Source organism: Hordeum vulgare, chromosome 1H (genome assembly GCF_904849725.1).
Source record: "Hordeum vulgare subsp. vulgare chromosome 1H, MorexV3_pseudomolecules_assembly, whole genome shotgun sequence".
Classification (NCBI taxonomy): domain Eukaryota; kingdom Viridiplantae; phylum Streptophyta; class Magnoliopsida; order Poales; family Poaceae; genus Hordeum; species Hordeum vulgare.
The window spans coordinates 448,409,100-448,421,072 of record NC_058518.1 but is presented as its reverse complement, the minus strand read 5'-3'; the positions used below and the strand labels follow the sequence as shown (position 1 = coordinate 448,421,072).

General features: G+C 50.7%; 1 pseudogene; it reads right to left on the bottom strand.

The window, feature by feature from the left end:
- Positions 1-2,914: 2,914 nt before the first annotated feature.
- LOC123413616 lies at positions 2,915-6,616 on the bottom strand (annotated as a pseudogene).
- Between the last annotated feature and the right edge of the window lie 5,357 nt (positions 6,617-11,973).

Below are 11,973 nucleotides of genomic sequence, written 5' to 3'. Positions count from 1 at the left end.
GGGAGGAGATGGAGCGCCAGCCCCGCGCTCTGGAGGAGATCGTCGTGCGGCGCCGCGGTCGCGAAGAGGGCAGCGTCATCGTCCTCTCCGACAGCGAGGAGGAGGCACCAGCGCACACAGCCCCCGTCCGCAGCAGCGATCCAAGGCAGGGTTGTAGTAAGGACGGCGGCGCAGGCTCACACGACGACAACGGCGACGACTACATCACCTTCTATCGACTCCTCGGCATGAACTAGGCTAGCGGCGGCATGACGACAACATAGTTTTTTATGTTTTATGTATTTTTGTAAGTTTGTACAAATTTGAATGAAATCACCTAAATTTCGTCCAAAATGGCGCTAATTTCTTTGAATTTAATTTGAAAAGCAGCTCTGAGGGGGCAACCTTGGGGGCACGGCTGGGAACCCGAGCCCCCTCCCATTAAGCCAAATTTAGCGCTGGTTCGTCCCCAAACGACGCTATTTACCGAAAAAGGCTTTCGTTCCGCTTTATAAATAAAGCAACCAACATCGATCATCCTATACAGACTCACACCACCACAACACACACACACAAGGCAAGATACATAGGCGATGAGTGCAGCAACTCTACCTCTAGTACTACAAGAGCAACCAGAGTTCTCAACCGTGAACGCGCCACCGCGAAGAGATGAAGTCGCATATGATGAACCGTGTGCTCCAAGGCGGTGCCTTCAGGAAGGTTACGACACCAGAATGCCGCCACCGCCCGACCCGAGGATCAAAGTTTCCCCTAGAGCAACACGACGGACAACGAGATCCGCGACGATGCCTTCAAGAAGGGAGCGAGCTATGCTGCCGCCGGTCCGTCCAAATATAGATTAGGTTTTCACCCCGACCAACACTCACCACCACCGGACGCCACACCCCGGTAACCACGCCACCCACACGACCATGGCCACCCGGCAGCACCAAGCCACGGCTCCGCCCAAGAGCACCGCGCTACCACCACCAGAGCCGGCGCCCCGACATCCAAGACCTTGCCACCACCTCACACGAGACCTGACTCACCCCAACCAAAGAGACGGGAGAAAAGGTCCGACCTCCCCCCCCCCCCCCGGATACCCCCAGCGCTGAGACCCGATAGGCCGGCTAGCGATGGCCTCCATCGACCCATCCTGCAGCCCCTAGCGCGAGACGAGCTTCGTCCTGCTGCACCTTGCGCGAGACGGGTTCAGTCCTGCTGCACCGTGCGCGAGACGAGCCGGTCATGCTGCACATGCGTGAGACGAGCTCGGTCCTCCTGCATGGGACGCGAGACGAGCAATGAACTGCAGCTGGGAGAGGGCCAACCCTTTGATGGAAGTAGCGCTCGGGCTACGTGGAAATGAGACGAAGTTCAAAACGGTCTGCACGCAGACGAGCCGACGCCGGAGAAGCCGGACGCCGCTGCAGGCAGATCCGTCGAGACATAGTGAAGCCCCCACGACACCGGGAGGCACCAGGCCGAACCTCCCTGCGCCGCCGCCCATGACCGGAGCAACGGCCATGCCCGGCCGCTGCCCTTCCCGCGTCGCCTAACGAGCTCCAAGACCCGGAGCCGTCGGGCACGCACCACCTTTGCCAGGCGCCGCCGACCGACCCCAGCACCAGATCCAGCAGAGGACGACCGTGCGCCACCTCCCGAGATGGCGTACCCCCGCAAGGCCCGACGCCCGGAGAGCACGCCACCACCGCAGAGCACCTGCCCTAGCCGTCGGTCGACCACCCGCCCCAGATCCAGCCGGATCTGGACAGGAACTCGCTCGTGCGCCACCTCCGGATCCGGAGCACCGCAGCCGCTGCGCACCATCGGGCGCAGGACGGCGACATGCCGCCTCCCGGCAGACGTGCCGCCACCTCACGCGCCCACCGCTACGCCGTAGGCCCCCACGACAGCCCCACGCCACTGCCAGAAGACGTCGTCCCGTGCCGGGGCCCCGAGCAGAGGAGAGGAGGAGGCCCCACCGCCGGGCAAGGACCAAAACGACGCTATTTCAGGCCTTTGGGGGCAGACGGCTCGAGATGCTCTTACTCTTGTACTCCCTCTGTAGCTAAATAATTGTAGTTAGGGAAAACTAGTTTAGTTCTTCCAACTACAATTATGAGTAGTTTTCTTCTCGTTTTGGTATGGTTTGGTATTCGGTCACTTGCTAATTGTGTAGTTCCTTTCCGTTTTGATATGGTTTGGAACTCGGTTACTGCTTTTATTTTGGACCTTGTTCTGTTAATGAGTAATAGAACCCGGCTCCCAGTTTGGAGTCGTATATGGGGAAGCAAAATATTGTGTTTGTCTTTCCGGGGAACATGTTCATGATATCAGATGTATGCATGACACTTCGCCAAGAAGATCTTCAACAAGCGTCAACAAGCTTCATGATAGGCATGCGTGGAATCGATTCCCATGCGTAAGGGTGTATAGCTCCCAGCTCCGAGATAGCATGCCGGCTTTCAACAAGTAAGGACCAAGCAACAGTTATCTGCACTTCACAATCACCAAGCTTACAACTCTTTTGACTTATATTGCTGAATTTGGTTGGAAATACGACTCTTCGCTTGAATTCTCCAGCCTGCATGAGAATTTCGAGCCTTCCTCCTGATTTTATGGATACAACTTGCCTTGACAGATTAAGATATTTCTCTTTATCCACAGGCATTTCTCCAGCTAGTGAATCAAGCAGCAAAATACGTCCAGATGGGCGCTTACAATCGCCTTCGGTTTTGTCTTCGGGTAGTGCAGAGCAAACGATCTTGATCCCATTGACACAAGGCAATGAGCCCTTTACAACACGGACACCAAGGATAGTGGCTTGGTGTGACTGTTCAAGATGATCACAGCATAAATCTATGTCACAAAGGCCACGGAGGAGACACGTAGAAACACGGTCACAATCATCGAAGGCTTTACTGATCAATGTGGTATCTTTAGACTCCACTGTGCCCTTCAATTTTAGATGAACTTCAATTGTAACAGTCTCCTCGGACATAATTGCACGAGACGGGCCAGTCAAGTCCAAGAAAGGATGCTGCAAGCATCATTATTCAGCATTAACTTCTCAACAAAGATGCAAACAGCAAGAGAAAGAACAGGAAAAATACCCATGCATACCTCTGTCGTGAGGGTTTGGCAGTCATCCCTAGTGCGAAGAAAGAGAAGGTTGCGACGATAGTCCAGAACATCTCGGGCAGCTATTACACCGTATACCTTCAGAGGCCACTCGAGGGTGAAGCCTTCTCTTTCTGCAACTTTAATAGAGTACACCTGCATGGTCCTCCCGACTTCAGCACCCCCTTGGGTGTGGCCTGGTATGCTTTGGGTAAAGTACATAGGGCTGAATAACGCTGCATGCAACCAAGTTAAGTATGTGTTAAAAATCTAATGTGATCTAACTAAAGAGTGCACAGATTGCTTTTGCTATCCATTCAAGAAGAATGAAGAAAAATCAATAATACAGTGAATTCCCTATGCTAACAGAACGAATTAGCTTGCTTGAGACATGCAGTACATGGAAGAAGAAAAGAAACTAACAAGAACCATATCACTAGCACATTTACTCACTTGGGTCTTCGAAGCTGCCAAAGTTGCTGTGCCTACGTTCCCAATCTCTACGATAGGCATTGAAATAATACTCCTCAGCCATCTTCGTCGCCTCATAGGCATCCACAGCTTCCACATCCTTATCCCTGTCCTTGTCTTTCTTTATCAATTCAATTTTCTCTCTGAAATCTGGCACCCATTGACCAAGCAGGTCGAAAACTGCAGAGATAAACTTCAATGTGGAGCAATAGCGTGCGAAGGGCTCCCGAATAAGCATGCATATCGCTAGAAATTTTGGTTCTGTTGAGACTAGCTGGCTGATATCGTCCCACAGCTCATCAAACTGCCGGGAGAGCAGAGCTAATTTGAAGCTGACCCTCGGTGCCACCACCGTGGTCACGGTCTCTGCCTCTGCCTCCTCCTCAATCTTGTTTCTGACAGATTCAGCTATGGGGATCGAGTTATTGACCGGCAGCTTCTTGAACTGCTCCTGCTCATTGAACTGCTTGGAGTCCGATTTGCTACCGTCACCAATCTTTCTCTGTGTCTGTACCGTTCGGTCTTCATTGTCAATAGTCACCGATTTAAACTCAGGACTCCTTCCCTTCAACAACTTCCCTCCCGTTTCCATCTCAATGTCGTCGCCAATTTTTCTCGGGGTATCTGCCAATTTCCCTTTATTGCTAGTCCAACAGGCATTCTGCATCGCGCAGATCCTCTTCTGGGTCTCGTAGTCGACCCGACCGAAGATCTTATTCGACAGCTTGTACATATCCAATTTCAACACCTGAAGATTCTTGTATTGCGCAGAGCCGTAATGTCCAATCTTTACCATCTTCTTCTCCTGGGCCTGGATCCAGCAGATACTCTTCTGCATGAAGATTGCAGCCTGGCAGAGCTCCTCGCTTAAAATGGACTCATCACTCCTTCCCTTTGAATTCCCTGTGGTCGCCATGCCGCTGTCCCCTCGTCTATCTTCTGACTGTCGCATCTCCGAGTGAATGAGGGACCAAGCAACAGTAATCTCAACCTTAGAGCCATTAGCAAGGAAACATTCACATTTGCTTGTGTTGTATTTTTCAGATGAAAGGACGAATTGAGCAGAAATCTCAGTCTGTGAATCGGTCATTATGAGGATCTGCAGCTTTCCATTTAGTTCCACAGAAACCACACTCCTTGTCAGATCAAGGTAGCCATTATCAGTCATAGGCATTCTTCCACCATTTGAATCAAGCAGCAAAACTTGCTTAGTTGTTTCTTGCCCCGCAATATCTTCATTACCATCCTGAGGCAATGAATAGCAAACAACTTTGCTGCCATGTGGAAAAGGTAATGATTCCTGTTTGGGTGTAACACCCACATTGAGGATAGTGGCTTGGACCGACTGTTTAAGTTGCTCACAGCACAACTCCACTCTGCAAAAGACGTTTTTGGCGAGATGGGTACCGGAATTATCAGCATTGCAAAAGCCGAATTTACTGATCAACGTTGTATCTTCAGATTTTGTTGCGCCCTTTACTATTAACTGGATTTCGATGTAGACAGTATCCATAGAGACAATTGCACGAACCGGGCCAGTTAAGTGCAAAAAAGAAACCTGCAAGCATCATCATTTGTCATTGACTGATCAACAAGGATGCAGGCAACAAGCAAAAGATCAAGAACACGAAAATACCATACGTACATTTTCTCTGAGGATTTGGCAGTGCTCTCTTGAACAGAGGAATAGAGGGTTGCGATGACGGTCCACAGCATCACGGACTGCGACCACTCCATACACCGGCAGTGGCAACACATAGGATTTTACTAGTGAGACTTTGATGGAGTAGATCTGCAAGGTACTCCCAGCGACAGCTTCAGTTGGAATGTGGCCTGGTGTGCAATGCGTAAATTGCATGGGGCTCAATAAAGCTGCATTCAAGTTAAGTGCGAGTTAGAGATCTAACATGAAGTAACTAGTCCATTCAAGAAGACTAAAGCATAATCAATCTGGTTACATACTAAAGTGGAGTAAATTCCAAATTGGAAGGAATCAGCTTCCTTTGGACATGCAGTATGTCAACTAACAACCACCGGGTAACTAGCATGCATGCATGTTTACTCACTCTGGTTTTCGAAGCTGTGGTCATCCTTGCCCCATATACGTTCCCAGTAGAGACGGTAGGCAGCGAATTTCTTCTCCTCCATCTCCATGGATTCTTCTTGGCCTTCCCTGTGGCTCTCGTTCTCCAACTCCTTCATTGCTGACAAGAAGGATTCTGATTTCAACTTGATGATCATTGATTTCACTTTGGAGTCCAAGTCTGGGTCCATTTGCTGGAGCATACTGATACGTTTAGAGATCAACTGCAAATTGCAGATACGGGATAGGTACGGCTCGGAAATAAATTTCTTCATGGTGCTCCTTATCTCTTTGTTTTCTGGGGAGAAAGATCTCAGAATGTTACACATCTCATGCCTCAGCTCATCAATCTGCTCGGAGAACAACGGCAGTCTGAAGCCGAACCTTAGCACTGCCATTGCCTCCTCCCGGGTCGTTTTTTCTTCAAATACCTTAACGGTGTCACCACCCACCACTTCTTCAAATTTCGACAGGATTTGGACTGTCAATTCTTGCCTATCTCTGTGTCTCCGCGATACCAAACAGCTCCTCGATTTCTGTGTCTCCGCCTATCTCTGCACCGGTGAGGATTCCGGAACGGTAGAGGAGATTCTTGAGCTCTAGGGATGCGGCCCTCCTGCTTCCATCCGACGACTCCCCTCCGGTTTCCATCTCTCCTCCGTCGCCAATCTTGCCCCGGGTCTCCATAGATTCCCCTTTATTGCCGATCCAACCGGCGTTCTGTATCGCGGGGATGCTCTGTGACAAATGGAAGATCTTGTCCGAGAAGGCGCTCAAATCCGATATGAAATCCAGAAGATTTATATCACAGTAAGAGTCGCAATGTCCAATCTCCTTCATCTTGACCTCCTGTGCCTCGATCCATCGGATACTCTCATGTATGCAGAGCCCAGCCTGATAGAGCTCCTCGCTAAACATGGACTCGCCACTCCTTCCCCTCCAACTCCCTGCGGTGGCCATCGAACCTCCTCACCACTGTGCGTTGTTCTTCTCCCCGCCGCCGCCGCTCTCGTTTCTTCGTTTGGTGAAGACAAAACTCCCCACCTTAGAGCAACTCTAGCACACCCCTTATATCAACTTCGAGTACCCCTAAATTAACAAACCCATAAAAAAAAAGTGTTTAGAGTTTCGGTCAAACAAACAGCGTCTAGCGGATCCCGTAAAACTTGTTTGACCCTTCAAATTTTTAGGAGACTGCTACGCATCTATCGGTGGATATTTATTAAATATCCACCACCTGAACAGTCGTTCGATCTCGCGCGTGTAGTCGTCCGATCCGCTGCGTCTGATCCGCTCTGGACGCAATTCCTGAAACGATGCTCGAGTTGCAGAAACTTTCGCTTTGTTGCAAAAAATAAACTTTCGATCCGTTAATTCCTGAAACAACGGTCGAGTTTCAGAAACAATTTGCTTGTTGCAGAAGCACTACCCCAGCCGGGATCCGGTCTGGCGCGGGGAGGCAGGGCCGACGCGAGTCGGCCGGCGGCAGGAACGCGACGGCGATGGCTGCGGGCTCCGGCGCCGGTGGCTGGGGCTCCGGTGGCGGCAGGATCGGCCGGCGGCGGCGCACCACGGCGGGGTGTGCGGGACCGGTGGCGGGGGAGGGGGGGTGGCAGGGCCGCAGCAGGCCGGCAGCAGAGGGGGCGGCGGGGCTGCAGCAGCCGACGACGGAGGGGCGGCGAGCCACAGCAGGCCGGCGACGTGAGGTCGTCGGGGCGGAGCACGGACTGGACAGTTTCTCTGAAACAACTGCCCAGTTTCAGAAACTGTGCCCTAGTTTCAGAAATCGATTGATGCGCGGGACGAGGAAGCGGTGGACAGTTTATTTGGATCCGCCGGTGGAAGGTAAGAGTTTCCCAAATTTTTAAGGGACACGGTAAATTCATCTGCGAAAAATTTATTGTATAGTTTCAAAGGCAATATACCGTAAACCGGTCAAACCTCGTCGGAGCAGACGCGCCGTCGCGAAACTTGCCGGAATGTACCTTAAACTCATCGGAATCCGTCGTCGCACGTCGGAAGAAGCCATTGCACGCTGGAATTTGTCGTCGCATGTTCGAATTGCGGCCGGTTCGACCTCCGCTGCCGATTAAGGTCGTCCACGGACAGGGCGGAGCAGGCCACCGGCGACCTGATCGAAGGGCGGGGGCCGACAGCACTGGAGAAGAGTGAGGGAAGGGTGGAGGAGCTTGCGCGGCAACGTCGGGGAACGCGCGCGTGACGGCGGGCAGTGTCGGGCTCAAACCGGGGATGGGCGGGCGCGCCAGGGAGCGCGGGGGGCGACGTAGGGAGGCGCAGGGCTCCTTCACTCCATGTGTGGCCCGTAATGGTTGGCGCTGGGACGAATCGGGGGCGAGGCGGGCGGCGCCGGGGCGAGCCGGGGCACCAGGGCGAGGCATGACGTGGTCGAAGATGGACTCGTCGGGACGGGAGAAAAAAAAATAAAAAAAATGGGTTACAGTGGGATACAGTTTTATTTACGGGTGCTCTTCTGTCCGGGACAATTTCACAGCGTAAAAATGGTCTAGGCTGCCCTTCATACGCTTTTATAAAGATGCTTCTAAAATACACAAACTGTAAAATAACCGTCGGTTTACAGTTTTAGTAGAAAAACGACCCGAATAGACCCCATAAACGACTCTGGTCTGTAATTTTTTAGAGGCACGGTAAACATTTCCACCAAACCTGTAAAAATAAGGATTTCTGAGTCAACCCGAAAACGCCTCGTATATGCAAAAGATCATTGCTGGGAGTCCAACTACCATCAGAACCTTCATGACTTGCTCCCGTTCGCCGCCCCGTCCGTCCCTGACCGTCAGCCGTCCATTCCCAACTGTGGTCCGTCCATCGCCGACCGCCACCCGACCGTCCTAGCCGCCCACTCGCCCGTCCTGACGGGTGCCCTGCCTGTTGAGTCGTGGAATCTTGAGCTTAAGGTATGTGTAGTGCAACATCGCTTTTAAGAGGGCATAGGCATTACAACCAAGCAATGTGTGTTAGCCGCTGCGAAAAGGGAGTACATCGAAAATCAGGTTTTCGAAGGAGCAGTTGTCGGGCGAGCCGAAACCAGTTTGTAGTATAATGGTGCATGTGCACCAGACCTCCACGCTAGATATCACTCCCTTGAATGTGGTTTTGCTGGGGTAGGATCCGTGATGAGTCAATCCTCATCTTCCTAACCGTGTCTGCGTATATTAGGTTCACATTGCTTCTACCATCCATCGACAATGGGGTCCAACACCAGGTCGGCTAATCCACTATGATGGATGCTGGTCGGATGGTCTCTTTTATTGAAGGTAATTAGGCAGACCATCTAGGGGGTGCGCCTCGGGGTTGCGGGCTCTACGACTTACACGTCACTAAGTTCATGTTTTCTCTCCTTTATAGGAATGCGAGTAACATAAATCATGTTCACTTCCCTTAGTTCGGTGAGAAACTATTTTTGGTCTCCGTTGCTCGGTCGTCGAGGTTCATACTCGTCGACATCGCTCCTGGACTGGCCCTTGCCCGGCTCCTCGACGAGAGCTTTGACGGCCTGCTTTAACACCCAACCGTTTTGATCGGTGTTGTCGGCAGGTTTATCCGGGGTATCGTGGATTTGGCAGGGCTTTGCAAGTATTTTGTCTAGAGCGCTTGGGTCGTCCTTGCTTCCTTTGAAGGATTTATTTTTGGGTCCAACCCATGAGCTGGGGAATCCTGCATGAAATCTTAGGTCCTCGGCATCATTGTTGTTGTTCTTTCTTCGGCTTTGTGCTTGTTGCGCCTAGGCTCTCCATTCTCGTCCCGTACTTATGATGTACCAAGGTCACTCCCTTGGGAGCTGCGTGCGATCCAGCTATCTTTTGCCGCACAAATGCGGGTCATTAATGTCGTGAGGGACACCATGGTCTTCGGTTTATCCTGACCAAGCTGTCGAGCCAACATTCGTCCCAGATGCTATGCATGATTGTTGCAATGGCCCCAGCGTCCGGGCTGTCAACAATTTGGTTCTTTTGAGTTAAGAACCGATTCCAGAATTTCCGAGCTGATTCACGATCCTTCTGGATGACATGGCTGAGGTCGCTGCCATCCGGGCGCTGAATGTATGTGCCCTGAGAATTGGACCTAAAAGCATCCTCTAGCTCTTCCCAGCTACAAATAGAATCTCTAGGCAGGCTATGGACCCAATGGCACGTCGGGCCCTTGAGCTTGAGTGGCAAGTATTTTATGGCATGAAGATCATCTCCTTGGGCCATGTGGATATGTAGAAGGAAATCTTCTATCGAGACGACCAGATCTATCGTGCCATCGTATGGATCGATGTTGATGGGTTTAAACCCTTCGAGGAACTGATGTTCCATGACCATGTGTGTGAAGCAGACTAGGTGTGCAGGAGCTCGGTGTCGGAATTTATCCCGGCGGGCGTTGCCATACGTCTGTGCCCTTCTTACCTCCCAACCTCGGCCTTGCGTGTCCATCCATGCGTCATATCCTTCCCTGCCAGGGGGTACATGGTCACGGGCTCCATAAATGGAACGGGGGGGAGTGATCTGTCAGCCAGTACATGCGTCTATCTTAGTTCGCACGTCATATGGCTCAACAAGGCCCTTGCCGTGAGGGAGGCGTCTAGGCGAGGGTTCTTTATACAACCATGTTGGCCGATCTCATCCTCTAGGAGGCGATCAGCTTATTCCTTGTGGTGGTAATCAAGGGGATAATCATCAGCTACCTCTCACTCAAATTCAGGTAACATGTGTCGTCGTGGGAATGACTTGGCGGCCGTGCACAATGATTTGGGATCGGTTTCGAGTGTGAGCAGTTTCTCCCACTTGTTGTTAAGAGTGGCTTCATGTGAGTACAACTCTTGTAGCTTCTGCTTCATGCTTCGAGCAGTTGCGGCTAGCCGATGCTAGAAGCGTATCTGTTTGGATGGGTCCTCGGGCACTTCAAGGTTGAAGGGTTCGAGGTTGTTATTGTCCTCGGATTCTGACATGTAGTCGCCGTCCATCCGATCATTTGAGCCTTCCTTTTCTTCGGGTTTTTCCTCAATGGGTGTGTCCATAGATCAGTTCTGATATGCAGGTTCGATCTATCTGTTCTCTCCTGCGTTGGGGCTAGCATTGTTCTAAGTGCATCTAGTGCCTTTTAATGATTTTGGTGGTTTTAAGACTTATAGGTTAAGAGACTGATATGTTTGTGAGTGTACACATGCTCTATAAGTCATTGAGGAGTTTGAGTTATCCGGTGAATATCGACCCCTAAAATATATGTCTTCGGGTGAAGACTTTGGTCTTTCCTTGAAGACTTTGATCGCAAAGAAATTGCAAAGAAATTAATATTCCTCACGAAGATATTGAAGATGAGGAATTCTGTGTGTCTTGAAGAAAACACTCTAAAGACTTTGAAGTGTGAAGATTTACTCTTCCTGTTTCATTTTCTTTACACTTGAGTTATAGGAACATCGTACTGTTAAAGGGGGTCAAGGTAAAACTACGGAACGAATTTCTTCATGATGCTCAACCCAAGCCTAAATCTACCAAAGCCTCAAAGAGATGAACATGAGAGACATGAGGACTTTCACAGTTGAAAGTTCTGACCGCTGCCGCGCCACACGCCACCTCACCGATCTTATCTACCCAACTGTCATATTATTTAAGGGCATTTATGTCAAATCATGTCGGGATGATCCCAGGCTATAAATAGCCGCCCCCACAACCACTTGCCAGTGTGCTGCTCCGAGAGAAACTAACACTTGTCATTTAAAGCAACCCAAATTCCTCAGAGTCTTCGAGAGAAAATCATCAAGTGAGGAAATACCCCAAACACCAAACCCAAACCAAAACCCAAGTGATTGAGCATCATTGAAGAAGTTGTTCCTGTGTGGAACCGACGCTTGTTACCTTTGAGGACTGTGTATCCCCCAGACGGTTAGGCATCATGGTCTAGAGCATCCAGCTGTCAATTGTGGATCGTCGGGTGACCGATTTTGTGAGGGTTTGGAAGTCTGCCCTCAAGACTTACCACGAGTGTTGGGCGAGGACTGTGTGTCCTTAGCTCAAGGAGAATACGGTAGGGACTGTGTGTCCCGGGACTGTGTGTCCTTTGGTTTCAATACCAAGCCGCTCCGAACCAGACGTACAACTGTCACAGCAGTTGGAACTGGGTCATCAACAAGTGTCTTCATCAAGCTACAGGTTCTATTTCTGCAACATTCTTTCCTCAATTGTATGTTGAAGACTTTCATTTGTACAGTTTGAAGAATTTGTCTGAAGACTTTCTCTGTGTTTCCTCAACCTCAAATTCTGCACTTGAGTTAATCTTCACCTGCTTACTATGTA